Consider the following 23,492-nt stretch of genomic DNA (forward strand, 5'->3'; position numbering starts at 1 on the left):
AAAAAATTCATGCATGAAAATTTCACACCAATCGGCTTCCTTGTCAGGCATATTAATTCAAAGCTTGAACTCTCTGCAAAAAAAAGTCTCTTCCCACTAAAACTGACATCACTTATTACGGCTCCTCAAAAAGTCTATTCTCAGCCACAACACAAGAAAAAGTAACTCCCGCAATAAAAACCACATTAAAAAAACTTCCACTCAAAACAAAATCCACAATGGCACCACTACATCGTAAATAATGACTTTTTCAGATCATAAACTTGGAGGAGCCGCATCCATAAATAAGTCGCTTAACTCAGGATATACGTTACATATAAAATTCAATTGACTCTTTGAATAGTCCAACTGATGATGTGTCTTATTTAATTGACATGGCAACCAAGTAAGCAGCTTACAAGGATAACAAGAAAGCTCACATACTGTTGATGCAGACACACAAGCAGGTCAAGCTGGTTGCTCCTCAAGAAGGTCAAGGACCTCAGGCAGCTCAAGCATCCAAGAAGGCAAGCAGCTCAATTAAACTTCAATAAATTTCAAAATTAGCCTTGACAATGACAAAATTCCAACATTAGGTATCAGACTACATCAGTTATTCATTCTCAATGGGTTTGGAGCAGATTTTCAATAGTTTTAGGGGACTTAAGGGTTACCATTATCAAAAACCAGATTTAGAGCAGGTCGTACAACTCCCTAAACACGTGGTTGTAATGTCCCATTTTGGTAGCTAAGGAAAATTAAATAATTTATTAATTATTTTATTATGTTGTTTTTAAATTATTTAAAACGAGTAATATTTAATTAATAATTATTTAGATTAAAGTGACTATTGAAATAAAAAGTAAAACATTAATTAGTCACTTAATGATTTAATTATTATTTTTAAAATGGATGCGAAAAATGATCTGAAAATGAGGCTTGGAGTGGAGGAGACATCATCCGGAAAATTGATTTTGGAAAAATTACAGGAGAGCAGTTTGCTTTCAGAGAACTTGAGGACGGAATCCCTCGAGGCTTCTCAAAGTGTTGGACCAAAACCCCAACATCTCTACCTGGTGTATCCATTACAGGATTCGTGGTTGTTATTAAGGAAGAAATTTACTAAATATTTTCATTGGTGCGGATTTCAGAAGGAACAATTATACAAAAATGTTTTCAGGTCACAATGTTCTGGTTCTTGGAGAGATGGTTGTTGGGTTTATTATATCTAACATTGCGGAATGATTAGAATTTGCCAGTTATTCCCTATCCCAGATCAAGTTGAAGATGATGGGACTATGTTCAACATCACTTTGAAGAAGAAAAGGGTAAATCTCTTCTTGCCCCTAATCGGTCCGAAGTGGAAATAGCAAACTTGAATGTATTGGTGAGACTAGTTATGGCATATAAACAAAAATGGATGGATCAACAAGTTAATAGGTTGAAAGAAAAATATCCCTTTAACCTATGGCTTGATGGGAGACTTGGAATCGCAATCTTCCGAGGATGAAATGGTTGAAGACCAATAAGAAATCAGTACTAAGGAAGAAAGAAGTAGGCAAGAAGGTGAAAGTCACAAGAGAAGGAAAGATATAGCCAAAACTTCACAAGTTAAGAAGACAAAAATAATGGAAGTTTCTAGTGAAGAACCACGACAAAAAAGGCAAAAGTCGGGATTGACTCATTCATCAACCAATACTTCTTTAGTACAAGGAATTGCCTCTTCAGTGGATAGAAATGTAACATTAGTTGTGGAGAATGAATCACAAAAGAGGGTTGGAATTGATCCAAGCATTTCAAAAGGTCAAAGTGTGAACAAATCCTTGGGGTCCATTCAACAACAAAACCAGGAGTTCTCAAGATGTGGAAGTTGTTCTTGATGATCACTCAATGGAACCAAGTACAATACCAATAGAGGAAGTCCAAAAGGATGACATGAGTTTTCGAAATGAAGATTTCAATGAAGGAATTATATCAGCACTTCAAGGATTTGAAGAAAATGAAGAGTTAAGTGAAGATGTAGAGCAATCCACAACTCCTGAATGGTTGAAGAATAGAATGAAGGAGGTTATAATAGAAAGCAATCCTACTAATGACTTGGAGGATTTTCTAGGTCATATAGGTAGGACTGTAGAAAAGAAGCAAGCAAAGAAATACTCCAAGATTACAAAGGAAATTTCAGTATCACGCATGGTGCAAGTTGCAATTCCAAAAGTTGACAAAGCAATAAAGGATATTACTCTAGAAGAGTATGAAGTTTTGACGGCTAATTTGGGACCGAAAACAAAAGAACAGGAGGTCAAAGAATCAAATGAATCTGTAAAAGAAATTATGGATAGATTGAGAAAAGAAGAAAAGAAGAATCCTCTCAAAGCAAAAGTCAAGGAATTGAAAAATTATATATGACACTTGATGAATCCAATTCAGCAAGCTGAAGAAACATTCATCCCTCCTATAACACTTTCAAAAGAATTAGTTGAAGATTTGGAAGCAATGAAGTTGACAGCACAAGCAGCAAAGAAATGGATTGGAAGAGTTTGTTGTGACGTTTTCGCACATCGCCCCATTGCAAATGGGGACCCTCACTTTTTCGCTTTCTAGGTTAGTTGTCTTAGCTTAGCTGTTGGTAGTGGTAGAGTCTTTTGCTATTAACCTTTGTGTTGAAGAAGTGTAGTTGCTCAAAAGTTAATCAAGTCGGGTTTGTCTCTTCAGGATGAAGTGAAGTCAGTCAGTTATCAAGGCTTTTGGGGATGAATGACTCATCTTTTTCTTATAGGGCTAGGGATGAAATGCTAGATTTGTTTAAGTATAGGAAAACTTCCTTTTCCCTTCAGGAGGAGCAAACTTCCTTGGCATTGACTGCCTTCCTTTGCCCTTCCTGTGAGATGTGAAAAGAAGTGATGTGAGATGAGGTTAATGTATGGTCGTCAATCCGATTGAAGAAAGCTTATGGTGGCAAAAGGATGAATGGAAAATATCAAGTAAGGTCAATTTGAACAAGGTAAGCGAGGAGGTCTGAGAGGTGCATCTCATGGGCAAAATTTGGCTAAGTATAGAAAATTTTACATTTCCCAGGTCTAAGAGCGTCTTCCTTTGCTCTTCCATTGGAGCGATTTCCTTTGCTCATGTATTGGAGTGAACTTTCTTTCCTCCTCAATTGGAGTGAAGTTCACTTCCATTGCTCCTTCAATGGTGCGACATGGCTTCTAAGGCACTCTTTGAAGATGATTTGATCAGCTTAGGCACATGGAAAGATTGATGAACTTCCATTGTTCAAGTGTGGGAGCGAACTTTTGAGATACTTCCTTTGCTCCCACTTTGGAGCGAACTTCCATTGCCTAGACAATGGAGCGAACTTCCATTGCTCATGCTTAGGAGCGAACTTCCATTGCCTAGACATTGGAGCAAATTTCTTCCTTTCCCATCCAAAAGGGTCGATTGCACTTTATCAAGAGGTAGGTCGCATGAAAGAAATTGGGCTGAGTTTGATGTGACTTCCATTGCTCATGCCTTGAAGCGAACTGCACTTCCATTGCCTAGGTCTTGAAGCGAACTTTTGATGCACTTCCATTGCTCCTCCAAAGGAGCGACTTCCATTGAAATACCCCCTGCAGTAGATTGACTGAAAATGCAAGGGATATTTGCTGACAAATGACTGTCCAAACTGTGTGTTATGCGGTTTTCTGTTTTGCATGTTATGCTGATATGGTGTCTCAGAATTTTCAGATTGGTGTAGAGGTTAACTATCACACATTTATCATGAAAGAACAACTACAAATGACTTCTAATGATAGTATGATTGCATATACAATCAATTTATAGTGTTCTTCACCAATCTAGTCACACAATCATGCATCTACAGCTAGCTGTCATTATATCAAACAGTTGGCATGTAACCTCAGACAATTCATGTAATCAGAATGCAACCTTATTACTCCTTTCTTATTCAAATGATGGTCAAATAAGTTCTTACAATAACAACACTAATGATAACTCTATCCACTTATCACTCAAAAATTCTGAGAATTCATGACAGCCATGATTGTTACAAGTATCTGAAATAAGTACATGAAATGTTGACAAAAGAACCTGAAAACAAATCGCCTTCCTTGACAGCTGAAGAAGCAATCATTATCCAAGTAGTTGTGCCATCTCCATCACCAAATCAAAGAGTTCTCCAAAATCGCCCCTGCTGCTAATGGAGGTCTGCTAAATTAATGTTGATCAGCTGCTAGCCTTCAATCTCCTCTCCTAAAATGTTCGCCTTCACCCCTCAAGTGAGGCACTACCTTCTTTGATAGGATTCGATGCCAAGAGGGAGAGTTATGAGCAATTTTGAAGGGAATGGAAGGTCTGATACAAATTTTTCGTCAGACCTGGTTTGTTGCTGTCTCCTTCTCAAAATACTCCTTCAAAATTCTTCTAAAGAATCGCCCTTAACTCCTAATGCCAGCGCTGTCCTCCTAGCTGTGATACGATGCTCCAATGTTGAAGTAGAGACAAAATTGTGGGTTTGGAATGGTGAAACCCAATTTGGATCAGACCTGCAAATCGATCAGTTCTCACCTAATTTCACTTCCAATGATCTTCAAATAAAATCATCCTCTTACTTCAATAGAAATCGATGCATTTGGGACAACCAAATCAAATCTGAAAACATCATGAATCCCAACTGCAATGAAAAATACAAATAACTCGATAGGAACAATATGGAAGACTGATTTGTCTCCCATTCTCAGCTGCAACCCCTCGGAAGATCTTTCACCTCCTTAGTTATGCAAATCATAGGGAGTTTTCATTCCCAAATGATTAGTCTGCAGAAACCCTTGGCTCCACAAGTCTACACAAGAGAAGATATCCAACTGATGATGAACAATGAACCAACCTCCTCTATTTATTCTTTTCACATCCAATCAATTGGTTCCTTCTAGAAGATTCTTCTCTTATCCTTTTGTTACACTTTGTTATTTTATTACACATATTAATTAATTTAATTGCACTTAAAAATATTATCACATTATAATTAAAGTGCACACGTCTCACAATACGTGTAATCTCCTTATTTCGCCATAAAGTCAAGTAGACACAAAATGTGAAGCCGCAAATCACTGCTAGCCGACCCCCTAATCAATCTCCTTGGCCTACGAGGGTCAAATGATAGGCCAATCCTGTGAATGTCTGTGAACTAATGAGAAGGGGACATTACATTCATTGCCTAAGTCCAGGAGCAGCTTCTATTGCCTGAGTCTACGGGCGACTTACATTGCCCCTTGGTAGGAGCGATATCACTTCCTTTGCTCCTTCTTAGGAGCGAATTTCCTCCCCTTGCCTTCTAAGAAGTCTAAGACACCCTGTGATCATCATATGCTGCCTTTGTAAAGCAATGAATTCAATTTTCAATCAGCAACCTGAAAGTTTGACTAAGTATGAGCGAACTTCCATTGCTCCCTTATTGGAGCGAGGTGACTTCCTTTGCTCCCTTTAAGGAGTGAAGCGACTTCCTTTGCTCTCTCATTGGAGCGAAGTCACTTTCTTTGCATACTTGAAGGTGATTTGATGAATTTCAACTAACGGAAGAACAAATCTAAAGCCTTCACCTTGAATGTAACCTTGCCTTTGCTCATTGAAAGGATCAAATTGATTGAAATTTTGATAAAGAGCTGCTGGAGATGGTGATTTGAAGTTACTTCCTTTGCTCCTCAATTGGAGCGAACTTGACTTCCATTGCTCCTTCATGAGAGCGACATGGCTTCCAAGACATTCTTTGAAGATAATTTGATGCATTTCCACACATGAGAACAAAAACTTCAAGGCATGAGTTGATGAAAAGAGACAAATGAATGAAAAAGTGGCTAAGAGCAAGTTGGATGGAGAGCAAATTGCACTTCCTTTGCTCCTTCGAACGCCCAGCAGCATAAATAAACACACTTTGGCGCCAAAACTGGAATTTAAAAAGGAAAATGTCTAAATACCAATCAAGTCGGCCACCTTGAAAAGATAACATCAATTTTATTTTGAAATAATGAAGTCAGCCTTTAACCCAAGAGACACATCTTTTCTTTCCAAGGCCTATAAAGGTGAAATAAAAAATCACTCATTTAATCACAATTATGAAGCGAATTCTTCTTCTAAATAGCAGATCAGCGAATTTTTAAGAGCAGAAGCAGTGATTATAATCAGCAAAGGAAGTGAACTTCATCACAAAGATAGTGAATTCAGTCACCAAAAGGAGTGAATTTCATCAAAGCAACAGCGAATTTCATCAAGTGTAAGGCAAATTCATTCATCTACCTTCAACATCAGCAAAGTTCACAAGCATTATCAGACATATTTTTGGATTAAGAGCATCAAATCAAGGTCAGAATTGTCCAAATCAGAGGTGAAGTGTAAGTAATCAGACCTAAAAGAGACAGTAAACTCAGGCCTGAGGATTTGAATCACAGCGAACATGACCAACATCATGCATTTTTATACGTTAAGTGATCATTTCTAGATTTTAGGAGAATCTTGAGAAGTTAACCTCATGATTTAAATAATGTAATTAGAGATTAATTTCTGTTTTCTTCTTTCACAGTTATGATTGTGAATACAAAGGAACATAAGGATGAAGGAGAAACAACAAAGACATGTTCTACACACTCAAGGCAAGGAAGTTTCTACATTCACAACTTCAAGGAAGACAAATTCAAGACATTCAAGAAGGAGGATGCAAGAAGTTTCAAAGAATAACAAGAGGAATCTAAGCTCAAAACAAAGGATTTCGCAACTACACCAAGGAATTCAAGCCAAAGACAAGAAATTTCAAGATCAAACATCATCAAGGAGGTCACGGTAAACCAAGAATTCCACAACATGAGGTTGAAGATCATGAATAAGGAAGGATCAACCATCATCACCACATTGAGCGAGCTTGAGATGTTGAGTATCAAGAGATGTTGCTCAACATTCCTTCATGATAATCTATTGGGTCTACAAGTGCAGATTGAGGTGTCATCCTAGTCATCATTTTACCAATTGGAGGGTTCCACATCAGCGTGTCTAGATGCAATGTACTTGACTTATCCATGGAGGCACAAACTACAATGTACCTATCCCCACTATCTATTGGTCAAATATTCAAGAGAAGACACGTGTCCAAATATTGTAATTATTTCATTGGCCAGAAAAGAGTTTGTTGTAACAAACCCTAATTAGAGTTTCTGTCATGTAATCTCGGCCATTGATTGTAAATCAATCCGAGCCATTCATTGTAAAGAGCTATCTATAAAAGGCTCACTCTCATTTGTAAAGGATTAATAGTGAATAGTGAATAGCAGGTTAATGTTAGAAGAGTAAGAAAAGTAGATAGATTAGAGGTTAGCAATTAGAATAGAAGTTAGACAAGGAGAAGGCAAAGATTGTTGCCAAAATATCGTTGTAAAGAGCATATGATTTCATTGAAGCTATGCTGAATTAATGTGTTATTTCAACAAGTCGCACACTCTCTACTTCTCAATTCATTTGCTTTCATGTTAATTAGACGAATGATAGAGCGTTGTGCATGATTCATAGTGAAATTCCTAAACCATACCACTAGTAGTTTGTTGATTGCAAATTCGCCTTGTGTGGTCAACTGGAATACTTGAATGAGCTTAAGTTCAATTGTTATTCATTCATTGATATGCATTCAATTAATGGTGTCCATGCTTGATAATGATTTGAAAATCATCTAATTTCCTTAGAAGATTGCACTAAGCTTTGTGGAGTTGTTGCTTTGCATGTCAAAGCAAGGCTTAGTGGAGTTTCACCAAAGGTTGTCCATTGTCTCTTGCATTCTTAGGAGTAGCATAGTCTCCCTAAACCCATTTCTTTTGCTCTTTTTATTCTCCACAGAAGTACTTGAAATCTAAGTTCTAGCAATTCAAGCATTCAACTATTCATCATAAGTCCCCTTGGATTACCAACAATCTCATCGACCATTGAGCTTATCCACGAGTCAAGACCCCACAATAGAAACCTTGTAGTTGTCTCATTTGATCGTGAAGCATAGCATTTGAGGGTCTTTATTCAAGACTCAAGAGAGGATAAGATACTTTTTTATTTTATTATGTGTTTGATTGTGCATAAAAAACACATCAACAGTGTTTTTGATAAATCAAATGAATTTATTGAGGAATTGGTACAAATATATTAGAGAGTTGTAACAATTCAAGATAGGATTCAAGTCATACTTGCATTCTGTAAAGAATTTCATGTTGTTCAGGAAAAGACTATTCCATGTTTGCATGTGCTAATGACTATTCCCAAACAAACTTTGGTGGATGGAAATGTTATGGAAGCAAATCAAGCATTCGACTTTCACCGATGGTATTTTGTATTGATGATGAGAAGGAAATCCTTAAGAAGGTAAAGGAGGATTGCATTTAGTTAAGGGGAATGGTCAAGGGAATTCAGGATAGAATCCTCATTATTGTGGAGGTAATGTTTCAAAAAGAGGTGAATGATGACAAAGCTATGAATGTGAGTGAATTGAAAGATAAAATGAAAAGTATCTTCTTCAAAGCCACAGGTTCCATTTCAGAGGATCACTTGGAGGATGCTGCTTCATTCATGACTTTCATGATTAGTGTTCAAGAACAAGGGGAATGGGAAAAGATATTTGGCACATGTACGACTGACTTGGCAATCTTTGAGTACAAGGTGGAGGCCACGCCAAGTACACCAATGGAAGAGCTTGACATGATCATGTCTAGATTTTTTGAATTTGCTATTAAAGAAAGAGATAATGGGCACATGATCCTAGAAGATAGTTTGTTACAATCATTTGCCTGCATTGTCACATCTTCAATCCACTTCCCAAATTCTGTATGTGTATTCCTTGCTGGCTCATGATCAAAGTGAAATCCATGATCAACTGCGATAGGCAAGACAAAAGCGGGGTCTTCATTTCTATGGGAACTCACCCCTATAATATATTCCTTAAGTCTCATATTCTCATCCTTATACATATTCTTCTTCTCAATCTCCCTATCCAATTGTGCCCTTATTGCATGGACCGTATCATCAATTTCTTGGAATTCTTGCTTCTTTGTAGTTCGTCTAAGGGCAATCGAAGTAATCTAATAATCCATGGGAGTGGCCACATCCTTGGTCACATTACCCATTGGGATAGCCACTTGTGCAATTCGCACACCTGTTTCATCTCTAGCCACATTGGAAAATATCTTAGCCTTCCTTTGCTCTTTCTCTTTGTTTGTCCTTGCTAAGACATCTTCAATATTCTTAATAGGCTGCGTTCCTACCATCTTTCTTTTCTCCAGGCTCTGTAATAACCAATCGAGAATGGTGGAAATACCCATCCCATCATCAAGACACATCTCTCGATCGAGTCCTCTCAATGCTGAGATGACATCATCATCTTCTTCCTTATCTTTAGTCAAATCAAACACATTTTTGCCCAAACTAACATTCAAATGTACTGTGGGAGATCCAGGTTTCTCTTCATCCTCATTCGGCGGTGCTGTTTGCACTTTAGCTTGTAATTCTTGAATATTTTCCAGCAAGATCTTCGTATTGGAACATTGTTGAAACTCTTTGCTCTTCTCTGGCATTCCCATGTCTTTTACTGAGGAGGAACTGGTGGTGGATGGAGTGCTAGGCTTGTGCTTCTTCTTCTTTGATTGCTAACTAACTATCTCCTTGCCCTTCATTTTAGATTCTCTAGGCATACCCTTCCTTCTTTTGGGAGCATGACTCTCCTCATCTGCATGTATCCTTATATTTGCGGGTGTCCTTTTATCATCATTGAGGGAAGGCTCCACTTGCTTCATTTTTTCATAGGTGAGGGTGACACCCATTTCTATTAATTTGTTCACATATTTGTCCACCCATTCCCTGGAGAAATCATTAACATCTCTCTTAAGTTCGTTCAAGTCCACTACCTCACGCTGTGTCCAACTAGTCAATAAGATGGGCTTGCTCACTTCATTTTCATGCTACGGATGAGTATGATCGCTATCATCAACTACCTGATTAGAATTGGAAAAGAGTTCACATTTCCTTATAAAATCGACTGACATTCGGGACCACATTCTCTTCCTTACTGCTTGGTCATCCATGAGATTAGCTTAGTAATCCTCAATGTCAATCTTATGTATGAACTTTTCTCCTCTTGATCTTTACAACATTATTATGCAAATCAAATCGATCCTTGCTCTTATAAGTTCCAAGGCAGTAGAACTCAAGTTCCTCAATGACTACACTGGTTGTAGCTGCATTGTGGCAGACCTCCAAAGTCCTACCCAATGCAATAGGGATAGCTATCCATGTTTTGTACTTCTCCTTCTAGATAAAATCAAATTCCAGAAGTTGTCTCACCACCTCAAGTAGGATTATTTTGTCTGTCGGATACCTAGGAAGTTTGTAAGGTTTGGATTAAAATCCCTGAATCCGTAGGTATGTGAAGGTGGGAAACTGAATGTACCTGTTATCACTTGGACCTGCACCCCTGTTTGCTAAGCTATAAACTCAGCAGGCCTGTGACACATGGGAACCCTCCTAGGCCTGTGGGTTGCCTAAAAAATGGAGTGAACCTCCAGAGTAAGCTGGTTCTTTTCAGATTCTGCACCTAAACTAGAAGACTACAATCTAATACAGATAAGTGATCCTGAAAGCCCAATATTTGCAGCTATGGGAGATGACAGCAAATTTAATCAGAAATGTAACACCATCTGTATTGAAGAAGCTAGTACTGAAAATCATATGGAGAAAGTAAGTGCAATGGCATCACATATTGATATATCCTTAATGGTGGATAGAGATACAGCTTCATTGATTTCTGTAAATTCAGAAGAGCCAAACAAAGAGAATAAATGTCGAAGGAGTTCACATTATCTCAAGAGGCATGTAAATACAAGATCATCGCCAAGAGGTAATACTGATGTACAGAAGATTGGAAGATTGGTTATAGTTGATGACACTGAAGTTCGCATTGCAATCATGTCTGAACCAGAAAATACTAAGTTCCGTGGAAAAGTACCTGGTTGGCATCATGCCAAATGTTTTCTAGAAATGTGTATCTGGACTGGTCCAATGGACAAAATGCCTGGCTGGGACAGTCTTACTGCAGAGGATAAAGAAGCTGTTCAAGATATTGCAAAACCATACATTCAAGATTCAAAAAAGGAAGTGGGAGATTCACTGGAAAAGGTTAGTGAGTTCAAAGAATTCCAAAGATGGGAAGAAAAAGAGTGTACCAGTTGTTGGGAAATCCAAGAAGCGTAAACCGGAGGAAAGTGAAATGCTGCCTCGTAAAAAGCAGAGTTTGGGGCCCTCAAAGAGTTCCCAATATGTGGTGGCGGATTAGAATTTTCTGGAGGTCAGTATAGATGCAGAGGTTTTCTATCAGCATGGAGCAAATGCACTTACTCAACTACAAATCCTGAACGTCAGAAAGGAAAATGGAAAATCCCCAAGGAGACAAATAATGAGTATCTTCTTCAGTGGTTTAAATCACAGAGTGGAAAGAAGTTAGTACGTATCCTGCCTCCACAATCTATTAGCAAGCACTCTGAAAATCAAGATATAACAGGGCAGTCACAGGACCCGAAGGTTGGATTCTTGCAGCTGTTAGCAGTGGCAATTGTTGGAAATCTTACTGAACCCCGTGTACAATGGAAGCATAGAATTGAGGCAGCTGGTGGTAAATTATTAGGCAAGCTTACACGAGATGCTGACTGTTTGGTCATAAATAAAAGAGAGATTGATAAGCATAAAACTGAAGTGGAAAGAGCAAGGAATATGAAAATACCAATTCTTAGGGAATCCTATCTAGTTGACAGTTTGAAAAAAAAGGAAGGCGACTCCCAATGGATGAGTATAAAGTAAAAAGAAAGTGCAGCAAATCATAAGTAGATTTTTTACAAATAAAAGCAGATGGAAAGCAGGTTCGAATGCCATGAATTATTTCAGAAAAACACAGAGTCGAAAGCCATGCATGTTACATTAAAAAAGCATTTTTTCTTTCCAGAGTTGGTAAAAAAAATGGCGGACCTGTGCAGCATAGCGGATGCAAGGTGAAAGGAGCGCCCAGCAAGCAAGGAAGCCAAGCTTCGAACACCCAGAAAGTACCCAGAAACACAACATGTTTTCCACAGCGGCTCCAAAATAAGCCCGAAACTAGCAGATACGAAGAGAGAAGAACAGGTCTCAAGCAAAAAGACGGCCCAGCGCTCAAAAATGCGCCCAGAACAGAGTGCAAGTCGACATTTTTCTTCCACGCCCATCTCAAACCCTAAGCGGCGCCCAGAAGATGCAGAGCCGTTTCTAGAATGGTCGAAAGACAAAAAGTGAAGATGCGAATGAAGATGTTAGGGTTATGTTTCCCTAAAAATGTTTTCATTAAAAAATCATTTTCGATTCCCTTCTTATGCCACGCAATATGCATGGAGGACATGGCAAGGTTCGCATGTATTTCTAAGTGATGTTAATCACTTTAAAAAAAAAACCTTGTAAATTTCTTGCTTCCTAAGTGATTTTTATCACTTTGTCCCCTTTCAAATTTCCTATGCAAGATGACTTTAGAAACTCAAGAAATGCGCCCTCTAAGGCATAAAACAAATGTTTTTTAAAGTTTTTTCTTTTTATTAAAAAATTTATTATTTTTTGATCAAACATTTGTTTGATATTATTTTTATTTTATATTTAAAAAAATAATAAAATATAATAAATTTTTTTATTTATTAAAGTGTTAATTAAACACTTTTATTAAATATATTTTTTATTACACTTTATTATTTAATAAATAAAAATAATAAAATTGTATTATTAAAGTGATTTATTTATTTTGTCGCTTTAATTGAAACAATTCTATTACTTTTATATTATTAAAGCTTTTAAATATAAACAAAAATAAAGTCAAACAAATGTCTGACCAGAGAATAATAAATCTTTTATTTAAAAAATCACTTTATTAGATATTTTTTGTTTGGGCAAAAGGGAGGGATATTTTTGCATTTATGAGGGCTTGCAGGCTTGTCAGAGACATTTCAGGAGCATTTATGTTGCATTTATGAGGTTTTATGTTTGCAGAATGGATGACTTAGCCTTTTGGCTCAGGTTTATTCCTTTGGAGATATTTTGGAGGCCCAAAAAGTAGGGTTTTTGAGTTTGCTCGACCTAAAATGAGGAGGTGGAGACTTCTTGATAACTTTGGAAAAAGGCATATATACGGGGAGCCTTCATTTTTGTAAGGGTTCTGATTCATTCATCTTGGAGCAGACTGTAATTTTTTGGTTCTCTTTGCAAGAATGGATGTCTTTGTAACACATTTTCAGGATTTATAAAGCTTGGTGATACCTGTTTGGCAAGGATAATAGCTTGGTTTGCTGCTCTACTTCTCATCTTTCTTTGTTACTGCATCTTCAGGGTTAGTCAGTTCTTTGGTGGTTAGCTTTTGCCCCCCTTAAAATTTACATCTCCTTTTGATGCCTTATGCAGAAATACATATACTACTTGCAGGTCATAAGCTGTGTTTTAATGATTAATAGTCTTAGGTTGTGAAAAAAGGATTTTTTCCCTCTTAGGACTGTGATTATCCAGCCTGTTTATGAAGCATTGATGCAAGGGTTATGAGTTGTTGGTCAGTGTAAAAAAGGGTTTATTATCATTGCTGTACTGTGTGTTTTTTGCTTAGATAGATTCTAAAAAGAATACCATCTGGTGCAATCACCTTAGTTTCAAGTTTTAGTTTTGCATTTTCTCCTCCTTACTCTTTTCCCCTGAAGAAATTGTTAGTTTAGGTGCAGAATCTGAAAAGAACCAGCTTACTCTGGAGGTTCACTCCATTTTTTAGGCAACCCACAGGCCTAGGAGGGTTCCCATGTGTCACAGGCCTGCTGAGTTGATAGCTTAGCAAACAGTGTAAGGTCTGATTATAAAAACTAAGTCTGAAGACAAGCTGGTATACTCAGAAAAATGACAAAATTGAAGTTTGTAAGTGTTGATGTGTTTTTCATGCACATGCATACACAAAATAAAATACCCAAAAGTATCTTATCCTCTCTCGAACAAAGCTTCTCAAATGCTGAAGATTGGCTTAAGGATCACTTGAGACAACTCCAAGGTTCTGGTATGTTGGGTTATGTCGGGTCACGACGTGTGGATAAGCTCAATGGTTTGATGTGATTATGCTGGAATCACAAAGGGAATTACGTTGAATTGTCGAATGCTTGAATCGCTGGAACTTGATCATCTGATGTTGCAATACAGTGATGCTTTTGATCCTAAGCTAACTTGACTTTCAAAAAAAAGGCAAAAGATGAAGGGTTGAGAGAGTCTATTCTAAGACCTGGAATGCAAGAATATGGGTGAATGATTAGATAGAATCTTACTGAGCGAGGTCTCACCATCAACTTGAACAATTTGACACAATCTCAATGCAATCTTCTAAGGATATTTCAAAGATGTTCAAATCATTACCATCAAACATTGATCACCATTCATGTTAATGTATAAACAATGGACGCATAACGATTTGAAGTTAAGTTCATATCATTCTAGTTGACCACACAAGGCACACTTACAATCAGCAAGAGGCTAGTGGTATGGACTAAACGAATTCCACACAAATGCATTCAACAAATTCTTCCACTCAATCTAATCAACATGAAAGAAAATTGAAAAGTAAAGACCATGCAAGTTGTTGAAGTAACAAATCAAGTTCACCATAACTTCAATGAAATCAATTGCTCTTTACAACAAGGCTTGACACAATCTTTGCCTTCTCCTAATCTAACTTCTACTCTAATCTAGCTATTCTTCTAAGCTATCTATTAACTACTCTATTCACTATTAACCTTTACAAATGAGAGATTTGAGCCTTTTATAGAGAGCTCAATACAATTCAATAGCTTAGATCCATTTGATCAATAGCTGAGATTTTACAATGAAAACCCTAATTAGGGTTTGTTACAACAAACTCAATTCTGGCCAATGAAATAATTACAACATTTTGTCATGACTAATAGATAATACGTGTAGGTGCCTCGAAGTTTGTGCCATTATGGGCGAGTCAGGGACATTGAATCAAATGTGGAACTTCTCTGATTGGGAGTGATGATTGGGATGATGACTGGGATGACACCTTTAACTTGTACTTGTAGGCCTGATCGATCATCATGAAGGAATATTTCTTGATACTCAGCATTATCCAGCTTCAGCAGTGATGATAATGATCTTTCAACTTTGATTAACTCTTCTGAAACTATCCTCTTGAGGGCTTCAATCATGGAGATGCAAGGTATAGATCTTGTCTTCTTCTTAGGTTTGAAGTATTGATGTTGCCTTGGAACGAGTTCTTGATGGCACAACTGCTCCTTTGCTTCGGAATTCCTTCTCAGCGACTCCCTTCATGTTGTTGGTGTTGTGGATTGTGTCTTTGTGTAAGTGAATGCTTCTTGTGTAATCACCTTCTTGTGTTTGTGTATGAAGTTCCCTTGAGGATATCTTCCCTATATCTTAATCTTGATGTTGAAATTTGATCTTGGAGCGACTTGTTTCAATCCTCCAATGTGATTCCCTTGGTTTCATTTTCATCTCCTGCAAAACAAACAAATGAGCATCAAACACACATGATACATACCTTCTATATAACCTCCTAGTTTGATATAATTATGTGATTTCATGTGGTTTGTAGGTTCAATAAGAGCATTTAGAGAGAATTCATTCTCATGAAGGAGTTATTGAAGTTATTTTTCGCTCCTAGAGAGGAGCACTTGAAGTTTGCTCCAACACTGATGCTCATGAAGTTACCCTTAAACTTGTTTCACATGAAATGATCTTTGAACTTTCACCTTTCATCTTCTTAACTCAAAATGACTCTTTCCAAACATCAAATCAGTTCAAGGTAGTGGTCTTGTAATCAATCTTGCAAATTTGCCTGCAATTAGGAACACATGGAGTAGAGTTAACTCCATAACTTTTATACTTGGAATTCGCTCTTGAAGCTCTGAACATGAAGTTCGCTCCCCTCTGTCCATTCATGAAGTTTGCTCTTATCTCTCAATTTATGAAGTTCGCTCTAATGGGCTTGAACATGAAGTTTGCTTTCAATTGAGAATTAGATAGACTCAACGTAAATACTCTTATATCATCTCTTGGGCAAATGAAGGATATTCACTCTCATTTAGGAATACATGGAGTTCGCTCCACTCCTCTCAAACATGAAGTTCGCTCCCCTCCTCTCAAACATGAAGTTCGCTCATCTCCCTCCAAACATGAAGTAAACTTGCCTTTCATCATCTTAAATTTGAAATTGTCCTCTCCTAAACAGGTTAAGGCATCAATTCAGCTTAAGGAAATGATCTATTAGCTGCTTTGTATCTCGTTTTGAAACAAATTCACTCATCTCCTCCAATTTGTGAAGTTCGGTCATCTCCCCCAATTTGTGAAGTTCGGTCATCTTCCTTCAAACATGAAGTTTGCTCATGTACCTTGATTCATGAAGTTCACTCATGTACCTTGATTCTTGAAGTTCGCTCATCTGCCTTGATTGGTGAAGTTCACTCATGTACCTTGATTCTTGAAGTTCGCTCATCTCCTCCAATTTGTGAAGTTTGCTCATCTCCTCCAGTTCATGAAGTTCACTCCTATGTTGCTCAAGGTGAAGTTTGCTCTTGCATCTTACATCATGAAGTTCACTCATATGCTTGAGTTCATGAAGTTCGCTCATGTGCTTGAGTTTATGAAGTTCGCTCACGAGGGCTTGGAAATGAAGTGAATTTCAAATGAAGTCAAACTTTCCTCCAATCACTTCATTGTTACATCAACTCAATCTTTAGGTTTCTCAAGCTTTCATTCACAATACCATGTTAAACTTTCCCTATGAAGGCCTAAAATGCAAAATTTGCTCCTATCAAGGATCTCATGAAGTAAACTTTGCTCCAAAGAAGAGGTGATCTCAAATCAAAATCATGCCCACTATCTTGATTCAAATGCTCTAATTCACATTCAAATAAGGCTTTTTAAGGGAATTCGCTCCAAGGGTAATGGTCATGAAATACGCTCCTGAGGGTATGCACATGAAGTGAAGGTTCTAACTCGCTCATTTCACACCTCACACAAGGCTATCCACCTGACTCTTGGCTTTTTGACCACCTATACCCCTCTAATGCAAAGGCTAATAGCTAAGAACTCTAACACTATCCTAGAAAGCAGGAAAAAAGTGCGGGTCCCCATTTGCAATGTGGCGATGTGTGAATACCTCACAATAGGAAGTATACCACAAGCCTGGGAATAGTTGGAAAGAAGTGTAGGTAAGTCTGATTTTCTGAGAACAACACCTTCCAAGGTCAACAATGGCCTCGAAAAAGTCTGAAGACAACGTACAACTAACATGAATCGGTCATTTGAAGTAGTTGCAGCCACGTGGAATGTTTGCATTTGATATATTTTACCTCTCCAAGGCTAAAAATGGTCAAGTCTGGGCAAAGTCTATGCTGCTGGTAACAAAATTCTAGTCTGAAGGCAGTGCTGGTAATAGTGTTTCAGACCTACACCAGCAATGGGGTCTCCACAATATGCCACCAAACTCCCTAAAATCGATGCACAAATAAAATTGCCCAAGTATGATGATGGTTGGGAATGAAAAGTCAAGTCTGGAAATGAAAGTTCCAGCCAATAATGGTGTCAAAACAACTTCCAGCTATGGTGTCAAATTCTGATCTGAGTGTGTTTGCAGCCTTTATCATCAATGGTGCCCAACAAAATCAACAAAATCGCTCCAAAAAAAGTGAAACAATCAGCTACAAAACAAAATCGTGGCCACCCCAATGATGGCGCTACCCCCCAAATTCGCCAAATGTGACTCAATCAACCACAAAAATTGCTGAAGCTCTCCTCCAATGGCAGCGCTCAGGTCTGATTGGGCAAATAACTCCTTCAAATCTGCAAGTTAACTCACAATAATGGTGTCAAATTGACACTTGGGCAAAAATAGCCGAGTTGGAAACACCAATCAGCCTCCAATAATGTCTACAATCAATCACATCAGTAAAATATAATATTATTATATTGCTGGTTGGGCCTCTCTAAACTAGTTTTCACCTTGAATCTTCGCCAAACAAGCAATGTGGGATAAAAACTTGCCTTTTACACTTGCCTGGGAAAATCGATTTGCCTTGGGATAATTAACTTGTCATTAAATAATCGTTTCTAGGCATTAAATAAGTTGCAATAAGGCAAAAATAATTAAATTGGAGCACACTTTGCATTTAAAATCATTCACATTCATTAAATTCCAGCCAATTGGGGAAAATTGATCCATGTCTGGACAACAATTTCTACTAAAATTCTTCATAGCTCATCACAATTGGCATTTGGGGAAAATCAATTCCCATTTGGAAGCATTAAATCACTTTATTTCACTCACTAAGTCCCAAAAATCCACTTTAGGGAAAATCAACCCCCATTAGGATAATTAAAATTCATCATTTTCATCACTTTGTCTGGAAAAAAGTCACTTAGGGGAAAAACGTGGGTCATTTGGATACCCAATTCATACATTTTGGTCCATGAATTCCATTTGGGGGAAAATTGATCCCCATCTGGACAATCATCTGCATTCATTTCCTTAAATTTGTCCAGAAACTGGTCTGGGGAAAAACAACTGCCATCAGGACAAGGAATTTTGTCCGCACTAAACTTCATACTACATTCCTGGGGAAATTTGACCTTAATCAGGAGAATTTCCAACACTTCAACAAATTTTAGGCCTCCCAGTGGAAAAACGTGGTCCATCAGGACAATTATCAGGATACATGGGGAAAAACGCCCCGTGTCAGGAAAATGAGGGGGGAAAATTATGGCCCATCGGGAAAAAGTCCATTTATGCCTTAAAAACCTAGGGAAAAAACATCCTTCATTAGGAAAACTCACTTTTAGACTTTAATTTCATGTTTTCCATCAAGACTTGGATGATTTTCGCACCACTAAATATCTAGACATGTCAATTTTCATTGTTATGCATCGGGACATTCACCATTTAATTGGATTTTGAGCAAGAAAATTGGGATTTCATCGGGACAAAGTGCAAATTTGACCTAATTTACCTGCTAGGACTGAAAAAACAACTCCTAACAGACCTCTTGATGCTTAGGCATAAAATATCACTGATTTAGACTCATTTAAACTCATCGACGCTCAAAATCCAGACTTAGACCAAATTAGGATCACACTATCAATCTGACATTTTACACACTTAATCCTACTCAAAACTCAAAACCTTGATAGCACTTTAGGCATGATCATATCAAAACTGAGACTTGGGCATTTGAAACTCAAAAGTTGCCACCTAACTGCCAAAACCCTAAACTAACACAATGCATAAAGTGGGAAAGAGGGGGTTCCCATTTGCAATGGGACGATGTGTGAAAAAGTCACAACAGGATCCTCGGTAGCCTTAGGTGGTTGCCATTGGTGGTGTATCATTCCACTTGCATCTTTGATATGCAAATTTGCACTCGCTCATTCTTCTTGAATCCTTAGAAAGGGACCTAGTGCAACCTCGAATTGTTCAACAATCCTGACTTCCATGGTGACAACAGGCTCATTATCTTGCATAAACCAAGCATCCTTATGAAATTCATAAGCATATCTTCGAAAATGATTCTCCTTGATAAATTGATATTCAAAAACTTCTTCAATTTGCTTTTGGTATACAATCTCAAGTGGTAGTGCCCCTTCGAACTATTCATCATTTTCTGGCTCTAGTACTTCAATAATGCTCGAAATTTCTTCCTTTAGGACGTCTTGAAGCTTCTTATTTGATTCCTCCTCTCGTTGGAAGGATGAAAACTCATTTGAATCTTCATCAAGGGTATGGAAATTACTTCTTTGTTCTTGAAACGGTGAGGCATCAAATGTATGATAATCTTTCAAGTCACCTATGCCTTTTGCTACGTCTTCCTTCTCAATCTCTCAATGATCCTCTTCACAAGTATCCATGGTTTGTAGCACTTCATGCCTTGATGTTATCAAGCATTGATCGTCACTTACCACCATCTTTCTGGCTTGAACCTTTTCAATTGTTTCTTTAACTTCCACTCCAACGCCTTCTTCCTTAGGTGCAAGGTATGCGAAGCTATCACTCACTGCAACACATTGATCATCAAATTGAATTGTCCTATCAGCTTGCAACTCATTCAAAAATGCATCAAGAGGTTGAAGTTGATGGTGAATCATGCCATTCACAACAACTCGTTTTCCTTCGAACAATTTGGGCATCGACTCTTCTTGTACTTCCCCCATGAGATCTTTTAGTGCCCCTTCAAATAGCAGAGTCATGATGGTGTCTTTCAACGCCGACTCGAATTGTTCTTCATATTTGGGCTCACGTGTGATAACTTGTAACTCTTAGTTCAACATATCTATATGATTATCTTTCTTTCCAAGGATGCATGAAACTTGCAATTCATTCTCGAGAATCTCCTTTTGTATCAAGAACGAAAATTCATCAAGGACTGCCTCTTCTTGCAATGGATGTGAATCACTTTCTTCTTTGATTGCCAAATTAACGCCTTGATCATCACTTGTCACTATTTCTTTGGTTTGAACATTCTCCTCTTCAACACATCCTTTCTTTGGTGCTAGGTATGCAAAGTTGTTCTCCATGATAGCAGATTGACTGCCAGGCTCAATTGCACTACCTTCATTGCCTGACGATTTTGCATTGTATTCTTATTTTGTTTTTCTATATTCATCAGCTGCAAGATATGTTGTCTAAATTTTGTCTGTGATGCACTCATCTGATGACAGGTATTCCATATTGACATTTGACTTGACTGATTGCCTCTTGACACAATGAACAAGTGAACTTAGAATGAGGTGTATTGTAAATCCTACACCACAAAGGTAGCAATATGATTTCTAAGTATAAGTCACCATCAAGACATAATTGATTTTCGATTATCTCCTTGAACCTTGTGAATGTGTCATTACTTTTTGGAACTTTGAAATTATCAGCTTCTTCTGGTTTTGGAATATCCCAAAGGAAGATCTTTCCTTGTAGTGCTAGCTCCACTCTTGACAAAAACGTCAAGCAATGCAACTCATCATGCTCTATAGTCATGAATTCTACACCTCCCTAATACTCAAGTTCGGACAAACTACGTGGATGAAGCTATGCATTCAAAGTCCACCAAAGTTGAAAGATATCAACTTGTTGGTCATCTTGACGATGTTGTTGCCCCTCCATTAGGAAATCTTTCGTTTTGAATTTTCTGATTTTTTATTTTTTTGGATTTTTGAAATTTTTCACTTTTTTAATTTTTCAACTTTTCTACTTTTTTTGGATTTTGGAAATAAGAGAGATCTAGCAAATCTCAAATGTAACTTGAAAGCTCGTTTTGGTTCCAGCTGCAGAAGATTTGAACATTGAATGTCTTCCATCTTTTGCAAATCCGGTTGATAGTCTAGCGATCACCTTCTTTTCTTGTGCAAATTTTGTTGGCAACTCCCTCGAAATATGATTTGATAAGCTCTGACATCCACTATTCATGCATTCATTGTCATGCCCTCCTTCTAGCACCAATTGTGTTGATGTCTCTTTTATGACACCTTGAACACAAAATAAAGTAATGAATACTCTATCCTCTCTTGAACAAAATCTTCTCAAATGTTGAACTAAGTGATCACTTGAGATGACTTCAAGGTTTATACTATCAGGTCTTGACGTGTGGATAGTCTCAATGGTTTATGTGATTGTTGGTAATTCAAGGGGGACTTATGTTTTACATGAATGCTTGAATGCTTCTGTAATGTGAAATTTTACTTGATTTGAAAAAAAAAGACAAAAGGGATTGAGGGTTATAGAAATCTAATCTACTCCTAAGACCAATGATAGCGTTGGATCATGCTTGGATGGACACATTCCTTAAATCGAGCTCTGCTTCGCCATGTTGCCAACAACTACAAAAAACCGATGCAATCTTCCAAGGGAAATGAAAGGTTTTCATATCATGAACATTCATCCAAATACCCAATACACTGGCACATCTTGAATAAACATATACACAATTGAACTTAGCACATTTTAAGGTTTAGGCTAACTATGCATTGTAATTGAAAATCATCCAACCACAAATAGTATGAACCAAGGAATTATCAACATCCACACATTACTCCATCACAATCAATGAACTTCATCTAACATGAGGATATAATAAGAAACCATACAATATGCAAATGAAACACCACCATTCACCATAAATTCAATGAAAAGTAAGCTTATTTACATGTCTTGGCAATAATTTCTGCCTCCTACTCTAGCTACTTGCTATCCAATGTCTTTTGCTGCTAACTATAACCTTTACAAATGAGGAGAGCAAGCCTTATATAGACTTCCCTTTACAAATGAATGGCCAGGATCAAGTCCAAATCAACGACCAAGATTACAAGATAAAACCTTGATTAGGGTTAGTTACAACTAACTTTGCATTACATTTAATACTTGACCAATTATTTGATTACATATTGTGGACATATGTCCTCCTTTGAATTCTAACCAATAGGAATCGAGGTTAAGTAAGATAAACAATATTTGATGAAGTGACATGTGTCACTTGCTCCACTCTTGGATGCATCAAGTTCAATATATCTGGATGTGTTGACTTTGGTTGATGAATGGAGGCGAGCTGTCACCACCTCAACCACTGGCACGCCTTGTAACTCATCACAAGCGTGTGGTTGACTGCTCTTGACCTTGATCATTGTATTGATGATTGATCTTCCATGCTTGCTGATGAAATTTTCCTCCTAAGCTCATCATCCTTGTAGTAGTTGCAATGCTTGATGTCATGATGTCTCTCTCTTGCATTGTTCAATCCTCCTTGCCTTACTGAAGTTTTGTGGAGTGCTTCCCTTCTTTGTTACAATGTTTCCTTGAAATGCTTGCAGCCTGCCCCTTCACCCTCTTCTTTAATCATACCTGCAAAATAAGCAAAGTTAGCATCAAATACATATGATATGGACAGATTTGACCAACCCCCAATCTAATATGCATCCTAATTGAAGGTAAAATGGTAACTTGATCTCTGATTTCCATGTCTGATTTATCTTCGTTTCTGTCTGATTCTCCTTTGTTTGCTTCTGATTTGACTTGCTTCTTCTTGCTTGATGGAAATTGTTGTGATATTAGATTGAATTGTCTTTGCCCTAATGGAGATTGCTGTGATTGATCTGCTCATGAACCGAATTTGTTTGATATGATCAATTGAAATGTGTAGTATCCCCAACAATTTTTTTTGATTTTTCAACAAGATTAGAAGCACAACAACACCCGTTAGGGTTAGAGAAATGAAATCCAAACCAACTGGAAAGAACCCTACACCTTTTGATAACCAAGAGCCCAAACTGGGAGGGTGAGAGCATACGGTAGTAGGAGACCGTTAGTCGCAAACTGCTGAAAGTACTGATTACAATAATGGGCGGCAATCCAGCCCCTTCCATTTTCCAGCAGGATAGAAACAAGAAAGCCTGGC

The 23,492-nt window shown here is 37.7% G+C and overlaps 1 protein-coding gene across 1 annotated transcript in view; it reads left to right on the plus strand.

Moving 5' to 3' along the window:
- Window positions 1-23,492, plus strand: part of LOC131030058 (mediator of RNA polymerase II transcription subunit 33A) — a 111,458-nt gene that overhangs the window by 60,707 nt on the left and 27,259 nt on the right. The gene's annotated exons all lie outside the window — the stretch shown is intronic.

The sequence above is a fragment of the Cryptomeria japonica genome, chromosome 7, assembly GCF_030272615.1.
Source record: "Cryptomeria japonica chromosome 7, Sugi_1.0, whole genome shotgun sequence".
In the NCBI taxonomy this organism is placed as follows: domain Eukaryota; kingdom Viridiplantae; phylum Streptophyta; class Pinopsida; order Cupressales; family Cupressaceae; genus Cryptomeria; species Cryptomeria japonica.